The sequence below is a fragment of the Chroicocephalus ridibundus genome, chromosome 6 (assembly GCF_963924245.1).
Source record: "Chroicocephalus ridibundus chromosome 6, bChrRid1.1, whole genome shotgun sequence".
Taxonomy (NCBI): domain Eukaryota; kingdom Metazoa; phylum Chordata; class Aves; order Charadriiformes; family Laridae; genus Chroicocephalus; species Chroicocephalus ridibundus.
Window position 1 is genome coordinate 62,654,228 of NC_086289.1, and position 13,029 is coordinate 62,667,256.

Genomic DNA, 13,029 nt, shown 5'->3' on the forward strand with positions numbered 1-13,029 from the left:
ATATCTGTTTATGATATGATAACATCACTGTTCAGACGGCTATTTTGGGGTGTTTATGTGGTTTTGTTGTCCTGTCCGTACATTGGACACTGTCTCTCAGAATTTGTTAATAGTTTCCCCAGCCCTTTTGCCTCCCTTTTCTCCTTCGGGTCAGGTATGACAGCTTTTGAGAATCTTGAATATCCTTGGGATACTCAAACCAGCGTGCTCCTAGTGTTATGTCTCCTGAATACGTTCCAGGTCTTGTTTAGGGTGAAGCTCCAGAACATCTGCAGTACATTGATGACATCATTGTATGGGGAAACACAGCAGAAGAAGTTTTTGAGAAAGGGAGTAAAATAGTCCAAATCCTTCTGAACGCTGGTTTTGCTATAAAGCGAAGTAAGGTCAAGGGACCTGCGCAGGAGATCCAGTTTTTAGGAATAAAATGGCAAGATGGACGCCGTCAGATTCCAATGGATGTGATCAACAAAATAACAGCTATGTCTCCACCAACTAGTAAAAAGGAAACACAGGCTTTCTTAGGTATTGTGGGTTTTTGGAGAATGCATATCCCAGATTACAGTCAAATTGTAAGCCCTCTGTATCAAGTAACCCGGAAGAAGAATGATTTTAAATGGGGTCCTGAGCAACGACAAGCTTTTGAACAAATCAAACAGGAAATAGTCCATGCAGTGGCCCTGGGGCCAGTCCGGGCAGGACAAGATGTTAAAAATGTGCTCTATACCGCAGCCGGGGAGAACGGCCCTACCTGGAGCCTCTGGCAGAAAGCACCAGGGGAGACTCGAGGTCGACCCCTAGGGTTTTGGAGTCGTGGATACAGAGGATCCAAAGCCCGCTACACTCCAACAGAAAAAGAGATATTGGCAGCATATGAAGGGGTTCGAGCTGCTTCGGAAGTAGTTGGTACAGAAGCACAGCTCCTCTTAGCACCTCGACTGCCGGTGCTGGGTTGGATGTTCAAAGAAAGGGTCCCCACCACACATCATGCAACCGATGCTACATGGAGTAAGTGGATTGCACTGATCATGCAGCGAACTCGAATGGGAAACCCCAGTCGCCCAGGAATTCTGGAAGTGATCATGGACTGGCCAGAAGACAAGGATTTCGGAATGTCACCAGAGGAGGAGGTGACACGTGCAGAAGAGGCCCCACCATATAATAAACTGCCAGAAAATGAGAAGAAATATGCCCTGTTCACTGATGGGTCCTGCCGTATTGTGGGAAAGCATCGAAAGTGGAAGGCTGCTGTGTGGAGTCCTACACGACGGGTTGCAGAAGCCAGTGAGGGACAGGGTGAATCGAGCCAGTTTGCAGAGGTGAAGGCTATTCAGCTGGCTTTGGACATTGCTGAGCGAGAAAAATGGCCAGTACTTTATCTCTACACTGACTCATGGATGGTGGCAAATGCTCTGTGGGGGTGGTTACAGCAGTGGAAGCAGGGCAACTGGCAGCGCAGAGGCAAACCCATCTGGGCTGCTGACCTATGGCAAGATATTGCTGCCCGGATAGAGAATCTGGTTGTGAAAGTACGCCATGTAGATGCCCACGTACCGAAGAATCGGGCCACGGAGGAACATCAGAACAACCAGCAGGTGGATCGGGCCGCCAGGATTGAAGTGGCTCAGGTGGATCTGGACTGGCAACGTAAGGGTGAACTATTCATAGCTCGGTGGGCCCATGACTCCTCAGGCCATCAAGGGAGAGATGCGACATATAGATGGGCTCGTGACCGAGGGGTGGACTTGACCATGGACGCTATTGCACAGGTCATCCATGAATGTGAGACATGCGCTGCGATCAAACAAGCCAAGCGTTTGAAGCCTCTTTGGTATGGAGGGCGATGGCTGAAATACAAATATGGGGAGGCCTGGCAGATTGATTATATCACACTGCCACAAACCCGTCAAGGCAAGCGCTATGTGCTCACAATGGTGGAAGCAACCACTGGATGGCTGGAAACATACCCTGTGCCCCATGCCACTGCCCGGAACACTATCCTGGGCCTTGAAAAGCAAGTCCTGTGGCGACATGGTACCCCAGAGAGAATTGAGTCGGACAACGGGACTCATTTCCGAAACAGCCTCATAGACACCTGGGCCAAAGAGCATGGTATCGAGTGGGTGTATCACATCCCCTATCACGCACCAGCCTCTGGGAAGATAGAACGATACAATGGACTGTTAAAAACTACACTGAGAGCAATGGGTGGTGGGACTTTCAAACACTGGGATACACATTTAGCAAAAGCTACCTGGCTAGTTAACACCAGGGGATCTAACAATCGGGCTGGCCCTGCCCAATCAAAACTTCCACGTACCGTAGAAGGGGATAAAGTCCCCGTAGTGCACATGAAGAATATGCTAGGGAAGACAGTCTGGGTTAGTCCTGCCTCAGGCAAAGGCAAACCCATCCGTGGGATTGCTTTTGCCCAAGGACCTGGGTGCACTTGGTGGGTGATGCGGCAGGATGGGGAAGTCCGATGTGTACCTTATGGGGATCTGATTTTGGGCGAGAATAGCCAATGAATCAGATTGTGTGCTGTTAATTGCTAAGTAACACTGTCACTGTATGTCCTCATTGCTACAATTACTATCAGTTGTACTACAAGTAAGGCACAGGGATGATGGGATAAGAACTGATCTCAGCAGCTGGCGCCCAGCAGTTTCCTCAAGATCTACATCTTCAGCCCACGGACCGCGTGCATGAGCCACACCAGGTGCACCAGTCACAAGCTCCGAAAAATACAGCATGCAACAGACCAGCACCACCCAGCATCTCACCTGCCCTGAGAGACTGTTCTAACAGATGGAGCCCAAAGCCGTGGATTAAAAGAACTCAACGGACACTTTGGAGGGATGACCCATAAACTAAGGGCATTATATGTGTGTATATATATATATATATATAACAGGGGAAAGTGGTGGCAATTCATTGGAACCTGCTGGGCGTGGCATAGATGGTATGGAATAAGGGGTGGATAATGTCCTGGTTCCGGTGGGGATAGGGTTAATTTTCCCTGGTATTCCATGCCATGTGAGCCACGCCCACCCTGAGCTGCCGGGGGAGGGGACAGGAAGTTGCTGCTTAAAAGCGGGCTGGGGCGTCCCGGGGCCGGCCAGTCGGCGAGCGGCGGGGAGCGGCGGTTCCGTAATCGCGTTTGTATATTCCCCTACCCGTGTTGTTGTTGTTGTTGTTTGCCTGTTCCCTTTGCTGTCCTGTTAAACTGCCTTTGTCCCAACCCAAGAGTCTTGCCTTTTCTTACGATCCTTCCTCTATTAGGAAGGCACGTGCGAGCGGCACGTGGTTCTTTGTTGCCGTCTGAGGCTAAACCACGACATGGCTCTTTGGGTGTGGGACCAAGCTCCAGCCATATGGCCATTTTTGTGCCTGGCGCGGCGCCAAGTGGGAAAGGGTGGTTTTGAGGCTGAAGGCAGCAGGAAAGCCTGCAGCCCCCATGTGTGTGGGGCTACGCATGCGGTTCCCAAAGAGCTTTAGAACAAGGCATAGTTTTCCCTGCTGGCTCTTTGGGTGTGGGACCCATATCCATACCTATGGCCACTTTTGTGTCTGGCGTGGCGCCAAGTGGGAAAGGGTGTTTTTGAGGCTGAAGGCAGCAGGAAAGCCTGCAGCCCGCATGTGTGTAGGGCTACGCAAGCGTTTCCCAAAGAGCTTTAGAACAAGGCCTAGTTTTCCCTGCTGGCTCTTTGGGCGTGGGACCAGTCCCCATACATATGGGCATTTTTGTGCCTGGCGCGGCGCCAAGTGGGAAAGGGTGGTTTTCAGGCTGAAACTGCCAAAAAAGCCTGCAGCCCCCAGGTCCGTGGGGCTACGCAAGCGGTTCCCAAAGAGCTTTAGAACAAGGCCTAGTTTTCCCTGCTGGCTCTTTGGGCGTGGGACCAGTCTCCAGCCATATGGCCATTTTTGTGCCTGGCGCGGCGCCAAGTGGGAAAGGGTGGTTTTGAGGCTGAAGGCAGCAGGAAAGCCTGCAGCCCCCAGGTGTGTGGGGCTACGCAAGCGGTTCCCAAAGAGCTTTCGAACAAGGCATAGTTTTCCCTGCTGGCTCTTTGGGCGTGGGACCAAGCTCTAGACATAAGGCCATTTTTGTGCCTGGAGCGACGCCAAGTGGGACAGGGCGGTTTTCAGGCTGAAGGCAGCAGGAAAACCTGCAGCCCGCAGGTGTGTGGGGCTACGCAAGCGGTTCCCAAAGAGTTTTAGAACAAGGCATAGTTTTCCCTGCTGGCTCTTTGGGCGTGGGACCAGTCTTCAGCCATATGGCCATTTTTGTGCCTGGCGCGGCGACAAGTGGGGAAGGGTGGTTTTGAGGCTGAAGGCAGCAGGAAAGCCTGCAGCCCCCATGTGTGTGGGACTACGCAAGCGGTTCCCAAAGAGCTTTAGAACAAGGCCTAGTTTTCCCTGCTGGCTCTTTGGGCGTGGGACCAGTCTCCAGACATATGGGCATTTTTGTGCCTGGCGCGGCGACAAGTGGAGAAGGGTGGTTTTGAGGCTGAAGGCAGCAGGAAAGCCTGCAGCCCCCAGGTGTGTGGGGCTACGCAAGCGGTTCCCAAAGAGCTTTAGAACAAGGCATAGTTTTCCGTGGTGGCTCTTTGGGTGTGGGACCCATATCCATACCTATGGCCACTTTTGTGTCTGGCGTGGCGCCAAGTGGGAAAGGGTGTTTTTGAGGCTGAAGGCAGCAGGAAAGCCTGCAGCCCCCAGGTGTGTGGGGCTACGCAAGCGGTTCCCAAAGAGCTTTAGAACAAGGCATAGTTTTCCCTGCTGGCTCTTTGGGCGTGGGACCAAGCTCCAGCCATATGGCCATTTTTGTGCCTGGCGCGGCGTCAAGTGGGAATAGGTGGTTTTGAGGCTGAAGGCAGCAGGAAAGCCTGCAGCCCCCAGGTGTGTGGGGCTACGCAAGCCGTTCCCAAAGAGCTTTAGAACAAGGCCTAGTTTTCCCTGCTGGCTCTTTGGGCGTGGGATCCATCAACAGACATATGGCCATTTTTGTGCCTGGTGCGGCCAGAAGTGGGAATAGGTGGTTTTGAGGCTGAAAGTGCCAAAAAGGCCTGCAGCCCGCAGGTGTGTGGGGCTACGCAAGCCTTTCCCAAAGAGCTTTAGAACAAGGCCTAGTATTCCCTGCTGGCTCTTTGGGCGTGGGACCAATCTCCAGACATATGGCCATTTTTGTGCCTGGCGCGGTGCCAAGTGGGAAAGGGTGGTTTTGAGGCTGAAGGCAGCAGGAAAGCCTGCAGCCCGCAGGTGTGTGGGGCTACGCAAGCGGTTCCCAAAGAGCTTTAGAACAAGGCATAGTTTTCCCTGCTGGCTCTTTGGGCGTGGGACCAATCTCCAGACATATAGCCATTTTTGTGCCTGGTGCGGAGCCAAGTGGGGAAGGGTGGTTTTGAGGCTGAAGGCAGCAGGAAAACCTGCAGCCCCCAGGTGTGTGGGGCTACGCAAGCGGTTCCCAAAGAGCTTTAGAACAAGGCCTAGTTTTCCCTGCTGGCTCTTTGGGCGTGGGACCAGTCTCCAGCCATATGGCCATTTTTGTGCCTGGCGCGGCGCCAAGTGGGAAAGGGTGGTTTTGAGGCTGAAGGCAGCAGGAAAGCCTGCAGCCCCCAGGTGTGTGGGGCTACGCAAGCGGTTCCCAAAGAGCTTTCGAACAAGGCATAGTTTTCCCTGCTGGCTCTTTGGGCGTGGGACCAAGCTCTAGACATAAGGCCATTTTTGTGCCTGGAGCGACGCCATGTGGGACAGGGCGGTTTTCAGGCTGAAGGCAGCAGGAAAACCTGCAGCCCGCAGGTGTGTGGGGCTACGCAAGCGGTTCCCAAAGAGTTTTAGAACAAGGCATAGTTTTCCCTGCTGGCTCTTTGGGCGTGGGACCAGTCTTCAGCCATATGGCCATTTTTGTGCCTGGCGCGGCGACAAGTGGGGAAGGGTGTTTTTGAGGCTGAAGGCAGCAGGAAAGCCTGCAGCCCGCATGTGTGTAGGGCTACGCAAGCGTTTCCCAAAGAGCTTTAGAACAAGGCCTAGTTTTCCCTGCTGGCTCTTTGGGCGTGGGACCAGTCCCCATACATATGGGCATTTTTGTGCCTGGCGCGGCGCCAAGTGGGAAAGGGTGGTTTTCAGGCTGAAACTGCCAAAAAAGCCTGCAGCCCCCAGGTCCGTGGGGCTACGCAAGCGGTTCCCAAAGAGCTTTAGAACAAGGCATAGTTTTCCCTGCTGGCTCTTTGGGCGTGGGACCAGTCTCCAGCCATATGGCCATTTTTGTGCCTGGCGCGGCGCCAAGTGGGAAAGGGTGGTTTTGAGGCTGAAGGCAGCAGGAAAGCCTGCAGCCCCCAGGTGTGTGGGGCTACGCAAGCGGTTCCCAAAGAGCTTTAGAACAAGGCATAGTTTTCCCTGCTGGCTCTTTGGGCGTGGGACCAAGCTCTAGACATAAGGCCATTTTTGTGCCTGGAGCGACGCCAAGTGGGACAGAGCGGTTTTCAGGCTGAAGGCAGCAGGAAAACCTGCAGCCCGCAGGTGTGTGGGGCTACGCAAGCGGTTCCCAAAGAGTTTTAGAACAAGGCATAGTTTTCCCTGCTGGCTCTTTGGGCGTGGGACCAGTCTTCAGCCATATGGCCATTTTTGTGCCTGGCGCGGCGACAAGTGGGGAAGGGTGGTTTTGAGGCTGAAGGCAGCAGGAAAGCCTGCAGCCCCCATGTGTGTGGGACTACGCAAGCGGTTCCCAAAGAGCTTTAGAACAAGGCCTAGTTTTCCCTGCTGGCTCTTTGGGCGTGGGACCAGTCTCCAGACATATGGGCATTTTTGTGCCTGGCGCGGCGACAAGTGGAGAAGGGTGGTTTTGAGGCTGAAGGCAGCAGGAAAGCCTGCAGCCCCCAGGTGTGTGGGGCTACGCAAGCGGTTCCCAAAGAGCTTTAGAACAAGGCATAGTTTTCCGTGGTGGCTCTTTGGGTGTGGGACCCATATCCATACCTATGGCCACTTTTGTGCCTGTCGCGGCGCCAAGTGGGAAAGGGTTGTTTTGAGGCTGAAGGCAGCAGGAAAGCCTGCAGCCCCCAGGTGTATGGGGCTACGCAAGCGGTTCCCAAAGAGCTTTCGAACAAGGCATAGTTTTCCCTGCTGGCTCTTTGGGCGTTGGACCAATCTCTAGACATATGGCCATTTTTGTGCCTGGAGCGACGCCAAGTGGGACAGGCCGGTTTTGAGGCTGAAGGCAGCAGGAAAGCCTGCAGCCCCCAGGTCCGTGGGGCTACGCAAGAGGTTCCCAAAGAGCTTTAGAACAAGGCCTAGTTTTCCCTGCTGGCTCTTTGGGCGTGGGACCCATCAACAGACATATGGCCATTTTTGTGCCTGGTGCGGCCAGAAGTGGTAAATGGTGGTTTTGAGGCTGAAGGCAGCAGGAAAGCCTGCAGCCCCCAGGTGTGTGGGGCTACGCAAGCCGTTCCCAAAGAGATTTAGAACAAGGCCTACTTTTCCCTGCTGGCTCTTTGGGCGTGGGACCAATCTCCAGCCATATGGCCATTTTTGTGCCTGGCGCGGCGCCAAGTGGGAAAGGGTGGTTTTGAGGCTGAAGGCAGCAGGAAAGCCTGCAGCCCCCAGGTCTGAGGGGCTACGCAAGATGTTCCCAAAGAGCTTTAGAACAAGGCATAGTTTTCCCTGCTGGCTCTTTGGGCGTGGGACCAGTCTCCAGACATATGGCCATTTTTGTGCCTGGCGCGGCGCCAAGTGGGAAAGGGTGGTTTTGAGGCTGAAGGCAGCAGGAAAGCCTGCAGCCCCCAGGTGTGTGGGGCTACGCAAGCGGTTCCCAAAGAGCTTTAGAACAAGGCATAGTTTTCCCTGCTGGCTCTTTGGGCGTGGGACCAATCTCCAGCCATACGGCCATTTTTGTGCCTGGCGCGGCGCCAAGTGGGAAAGGGTGGTTTTGAGGCTGAAGGCAGCAGGAAAGCCTGCAGCCCCCAGGTGTGTGGGGCTACGCAAGCGTTTCCCAAAGAGCTTTAGAACAAGGCCTAATTTTCCCTGCTGGCTCTTTGGGCGTGGGACCCATCAACAGACATATGGCCATTTTTGTGCCTGGTGCGGCCTGAAGTGGGAATAGGTGGTTTTGAGGCTGGAAGTGCCAAAAAAGTCTGCAGCCCGCAGCTGTGTGGGGCTACGCAAGCGGTTCCCAAAGAGCTTTAGAACAAGGCATAGTTTTCCCTGCTGGCTCTTTGGGCGTGGGACCAATCTCCAGACATATGGCCATTTTTGTGCCTGGCGCGGCGCCAAGTGGGAAAGGGTGGTTTTGAGGCTGAAGGCAGCAGGAAAGCCTGCAGCCCCCAGGTGTGTGGGGCTACGCAAGCGGTTCCCAAAGAGCTTTAGAACAAGGCATAGTTTTCCCTGCTGGCTCTTTGGGCGTGGGACCAATCTCCAGCCATACGGCCATTTTTGTGCCTGGCGCGGCGCCAAGTGGGAAAGGGTGGTTTTGAGGCTGAAGGCAGCAGGAAAGCCTGCAGCCCCCAGGTGTATGGGGCTACGCAAGCGTTTCCCAAAGAGCTTTCGAACAAGGCATAGTTTTCCCTGCTGGCTCTTTGGGCGTTGGAACAATCTCTAGACATATAACCATTTTTGTGCCTGGCGCGGCGCCAAGTGGGAAAGGGTGGTTTTGAGGCTGAAGGCAGCAGGAAAGCCTGCAGCCCCCAGGTCCGTGGGGCCACGCAAGCCGTTCCCAAAGAGATTTAGAACAAGGCCTAGTTTTCCCTGCTGGCTCTTTGGGCGTGGGACCAATCTCCAGACATATGGCCATTTTTGTGCCTGGAGCGACGCCAAGTGGGACAGGGTGGTTTTGAGGCTGAAGGCAGCAGGAAAGCCTGCAGCCCCCAGGTCTGTGGGGCTACGCAAGCCGTTCCCAAAGAGCTTTAGAACAAGGCCTAGTTTTCCCTGCTGGCTCTTTGGGCGTGGGACCAGTCTCCAGACATATGGCCATTTTTGTGCCTGGCGCGGCGACAAGTCGGGAAGGGTGGTTTTGAGTCTGAAGGCAGCAGGAAAGCCGGCAGCCCCCAGGTCTGTGGGGCTACGCAAGCGTTTCCCAAAGAGCTTTAGAACAAGGCATTGTTTTCCCTGGTGGCACTTTGTGCGTGGGACCAGTCCCCAGACATATGGGCATTTTTGTGCCTGGCGCGGCGCCAAGTGGGAAAGGGTGGTTTTGAGGCTGAAAGTGCCAAAAAAGCCTGCAGCCCGCAGGTGTGTAGGGCTACGCAAGCGGTTCCCAAAGAGCTTTAGAACAAGGCATAGTTTTCCCTGCTGGCTCTTTGGGCGTGGGACCCATCAACAGACATATGGCCATTTTTGTGCCTGGTGCGGCCAGAAGTGGGAAAGGGTGGTTTTGAGGCTGAAGGCAGCAGGAAAGCCTGCAGCCCCCATGTGTGTGGGGCTATGCAAGCGGTTCCCAAAGAGCTTTAGAACAAGGCATAGTTTTCCCTGCTGGCTCTTTGGGCGTGGGACCAGTCTCTAGCCATATGGCCATTTTTGTGCCTGGAGCGACGCCAAGTGGGACAGGGCGTTTTTCAGGCTGAAGGCAGCAGGAAAGCCTGCAGCCCCCAGGTGTGTGGGGCTACGCAAGCGGTTCCCAAAGAGCTTTAGAACAAGGCCTAGTTTTCCCTGCTGGCTCTTTGGGCGTGGGACCAAGCTCCAGCCATATGGCCATTTTTGTGCCTGGCGCGGTGCCAAGTGGGAAAGGGTGGTTTTGAGGCTGAAGGCAGCAGGAAAGCCTGCAGCCCCCAGGTCCGTGGGGCTACGCAAGAGGTTCCCAAAGAGCTTTAGAACAAGGCATAGTTTTCCCTGGTGGCTCTTTGGGCGTGGGACCAGTCTCCAGACATATGGCCATTTTTGTGCCTGGCGCGGCGACAAGTGGGGAAGGGTGGTTTTGAGGCTGAAGGCAGCAGGAAAGCCTGCAGCCCCCAGGTGTGTGGGGCTACGCAAGCGGTTCCCAAAGAGCTTTAGAACAAGGCCTAGTTTTCCCTGCTGGCTCTTTGGGCGTGGGACCCATCAACAGACATATGGCCATTTTTGTGCCTGGTGCGGCCAGAAGTGGGAATAGGTGGTTTTGAGGCTGAAGGCAGCAGGAAAGCCTGCAGCCCCCATGTGTGTGGGGCTACGCAAGCGGTTCCCAAAGAGTTTTAGAACAAGGCATAGTTTTCCCTGCTGGCTGTTTGGGTGTGGGACCCATATCCATACCTATGGCGATTTTTGTGCCTGGCGTGGCGCCAAGTGGGAAAGGGTGGTTTTGAGGCTGAAGGCAGCAGGAAAGCCTGCAGCCCCCAGGTGTATGGGGCTACGCAAGCACTTCTCAAAGAGTTTTAGAACAAGGCATAGTTTTCCCTGCTGGCTCTTTGGGCGTGGGACCAATCTCCAGACATATGGGCATTTTTGTGCCTGGCGCAGCGCCAAGTGGGAAAGGGTTGTTTTGAGGCTGAAGGCAGCAGGAAAACCTGCAGCCCCCAGGTGTGTGGGGCTACGCAAGATGTTCCCAAAGAGCTTTAGAACAAGGCATAGTTTTCCCTGCTGTCTCTTTCGGTGTGGGACCAGTCTCCAGACATAGGACCATTTTTGTGCCTGGCGCGGCGACAAGTGGGGAAGGGTGGTTTTGAGGCTGAAGGCAGCAGGAAAGCCTGCAGCCCCCAGGTGTGTGGGGCTACGCAAGCGGTTCCCAAAGAGCTTTAGAACAAGGCATAGTTTTCCCTGCTGGCTCTTTGGGCGTGGGACCAAGCTCCAGCCATATGGCCATTTTTGTGCCTGGTGCGGCGCCAAGTGGGAAAGGGTGGTTTTGAGGCTGAAGGCAGCAGGAAAGCCTGCAGCCCCCAGGTGTGTGGGGCTACGCAAGCGTTTCCCAAAGAGCTTTAGAACAAGGCATAGTTTTCCCTGGTGGCTCTTTGGGTGTGGGACCCATATGCATACCTATGGCCACTTTTGTGTCTGGCGTGGCGCCAAGTGGGAAAGGGTGTTTTTGAGGCTGAAGGCAGCAGGAAAGCCTGCTGCCACCAGGTGTGTGGGGCTACGCAAGCGGTTCCCAAAGAGCTTTAGAACAAGGCATAGTTTTCCCTGCTGGCTCTTTGGGTGTGGGACCCATCTCCAGCCATATAGCCATTTTTGTGCCTGGCGCGGCCAGAAGTGGGAATAGGTGGTTTTGAGGCTGAAGGCAGCAGGAAAGCCTGCAGCCCCCATGTGTGTGGGGCTACGCAAGCGGTTCCCAAGGAGCTTTAGAACAAGGCCTAGTATTCCCTGCTGGCTCTTTGGGCGTGGGACCCATCAACAGACATATGGCCATTTTTGTGCCTGGTGCGGCCACAAGTGGGAAAGGGTGGTTTTGAGGCTGAAAGTGCCAAAAAAGCCTGCAGCCCGCAGGTGTGTAGGGCTACGCAAGCGGTTCCCAAAGAGCTTTAGAACAAGGCCTAGTTTTCCCTGCTGGCTCTTTGGGCGTGGGACCAGTCTCCAGCCATATGGCCATTTTTGTTTTTGGCGCGGCGCCAAGTGGGAAAGGGTGGTTTTGAGGCTGAAGGCAGCAGGAAAGCCTGCAGCCCCCAGGTCCGTGGGGCTACGCAAGCGGTTCCCAAAGAGCTTTAGAACAAGGCATAGTTTTCCCTGCTGGCTCTTTGGGTGTTGGACCAATCTCTAGACATATGGCCATTTTTGTGCCTGGAGCGACGCCAAGTGGGACAGGGCGGTTTTGAGGCTGAAGGCAGCAGGAAAGCCTGCAGCCCCCAGGTGTGTGGGGCTACGCAAGCGGTTCCCATAGAACAAGGCATAGTTTTCCCTGCTGGCTCTTTGGGCATGGGACTAAGCTCCAGCCATATGGCCATTTTTGTGCCTGGCGCGGCGCCAAGTGGGAAAGGGTGGTTTTGAGGCTGAAGGGAGCAGGAAAGCCTGCAGCTCCCAGGTCTGTGGGGCTACGCAAGCGGTTCCCAAAGAGCTTTAGAACAAGGCCTAGTTTTCCCTGCTGGCTCTTTGGGCGTGGGACCAGTCTCCAGCCATATGGCCATTTTTGTGCCTGGCGTGGCGACAAGTAGGGAAGGGTGGTTTTGAGGCTGAAGGCAGCAGGAAAGCCTGCAGCCCCCAGGTGTGTGGGGCTACGCAAGCGGTTCCCAAAGAGCTTTAGAACAAGGCATAGTTTTCCCTGCTGGCTCTTTGGGTGTGGGACCCATATCCATACCTATGGCCACTTTTGTGTCTGGCGTGGCGCCAAGAGGGAAAGGGTGTTTTTGAGGCTGAAGGCAGCAGGAAAGCCTGCAGCCCCCAGGTGTGTGGGGCTACGCAAGCGGTTCCCAAAGAGCTTTAGAACAAGGCCTAGTTTTCCCTGCTGGCTCTTTGGGCGTGGGACCCATCAACAGACATAGGGCATTTTTGTGCCTGGTGCGGCCAGAAGTGAGAATAGGTGGTTTTGAGGCTGAAGGCAGCAGGAAAGCCTGCAGCCCCCAGATGTGTGGGGCTACGCAAGCGGTTCCCAAAGAGCTTTAGAACAAGGCATAGTTTTCCCTGCTGGCTCTTTGGGTGTTGGATCAATCTCTAGACATATGGCCATTTTTGTGCCTGGAGCGACGCCAAGTGGGACAGGGCGGTTTTGAGGCTGAAGGCAGCAGGAAATCCTGCAGCCCCCAGGTGTGTGGGGCTACGCAAGCGGTTCCCAAAGAGCTTTAGAACAAGGCATAGTTTTCCCTGCTGGCTCTTTGGGCGTGGAACCAATCTCCAGACATATGGCCATTTTTGTGCCTGGCGTGGCGCCAAGTGGGAAAGGGTGGTTTTGAGGCTGAAGGCAGCAGGAAAGCCTGCAGCCCCCAGGTCCGTGGGGCTACGCAAGAGGTTCCCAAAGAGCTTTAGAACAAGGCATAGTTTTCCCTGCTGGCTCTTTGGGCGTGGGACCAGTCTCCAGACATATGGCCATTTTTGTGCCTGGCGCGGCGACAAGTGGGGAAGGGTGGTTTTGAGGCTGAAGGCAGCAGGAAAGTCTGCAGCCCCCATGTGTGTGGGACTACGCAAGCGGTTCCCATAGAACAAGGC